Source organism: Diachasma alloeum, unplaced genomic scaffold, assembly GCF_001412515.2.
Source record: "Diachasma alloeum isolate Michigan unplaced genomic scaffold, Dall2.0 Dall_scaffold_00424, whole genome shotgun sequence".
In the NCBI taxonomy this organism is placed as follows: Eukaryota; Metazoa; Arthropoda; class Insecta; order Hymenoptera; family Braconidae; genus Diachasma; species Diachasma alloeum.
This window is the reverse complement of record NW_021680563.1, coordinates 132,605-134,108: the sequence shown is the minus strand read 5'-3', so window position 1 is coordinate 134,108 and position 1,504 is coordinate 132,605.

Below are 1,504 nucleotides of genomic sequence, written 5' to 3'. Positions count from 1 at the left end.
ATCTGTCAGCTTGACGAGGGGTTAATTCAACTGCATGCTCTTTTGTGTTTTATATAGCAACTACCAGACAAAATTATCAAAAAATTATCAGTTGAAAACCCTGTAGCTTGTACCACGTGATGTCGAATGGGCCAATTATATTGCCCGATATTTGAGTTGGAAAAATAATCGCGAAATCTTTTCAATTATGGCTTAAAATATTCTTTTGGATGTTATATCGGTCGAGTTCGAAGATAGCGGCGATCCAATCATTTGCTTTCAAATTATAGCCTAAAAAGCATTTAATCGAGGTTTAATGAGTTTAATCGCGGCTTAATCAGGGTTTAACCAAGGTTTCGTCAAAGTTAAATCAAGATTTAATCAACAGGTCCCGCGATCAAGCCAAGGTTGACCCACAGTCAACCCAAGGTTGACCCATAGTCAGCCCAAATTTGACCCGTGGTCAAACCAAGGTTGATCCATGGTTAAGCTAAGGTCGACCCATGGTCAAGCCAAGGGCGACCCATGGTCAAGCCAAGGCTGATCCACGGTCAAGCCAAGATTGACCCATGGGCAGTTCACGGTTGACCCATAGTCAAGCCAAGGTTAACCCACGGTCAAGCCAAGGTGGACCCGTGGTCAAGCCAATGTTGACTCGTGGTCAAGTAGTGTTTCCCGATACCCAAAAAAATACCGATACTCAGTATCGTATCGAAGCAGATTACTTGGTATCGATACCACAAAGTATCGCCTTGGACAATATCGATACTCGTAATATTGATCTTTTTAAAAATTGTGGATGACATTGGCAAATAGAAAAAAATTAAAGTTGAAGAATGTCGTGTTAAAAGACCTTAAACATTCAGATTCAGTGAGGATATCCCAGTAGTGTTTACAATTTGGTACAGACCATTCTATAGATTCCGCCACTTTCAATCATCAACTTTGTCAATTAAATTACGCAAGGAAAAATTGAGATAAGTTATGAATATTCAGTATCATTCACATTACGTTTTGCACAGAATTATTATTTTCTTCATTCGAGGGTAGAACGTCATTAGTCACTAGGAAATGATCAAATTTCACGAAGGTTAAACTCTGAAACTCTAAATTTCACTAGTCAACCGACACGAGGGTCATAGGGGAATGGTCAAATTTTACGACGATCACAAGGGGATGGTCACATTTTACGAAAGTGAAACGGCACTTGACAAAAGGAGATGGTCAAATTTCATGAGAGTCAAATAGCACGAGAGTCACACGGGGATGGTCGAACTTCACAAGAGTCAAACGTCATAAGGGTCACAAGAGTGTGGTCGAATTTCACAAGTGTCAAACGTCACGAGGGTCTCACGGGGATGGTCAAATTTCACGGGATGGAAACGGCACGAGGATCACAAAGAGACGATTAAATTCCACGAGAGTGACCCGACACAAGGGTCACAAGAAGATGGTCAAATTTCACGAGGGTCAAACAGCAAGAGGGTCGCGAGGAGACGGTCAAATTTCACGAGAGTCAACCGAC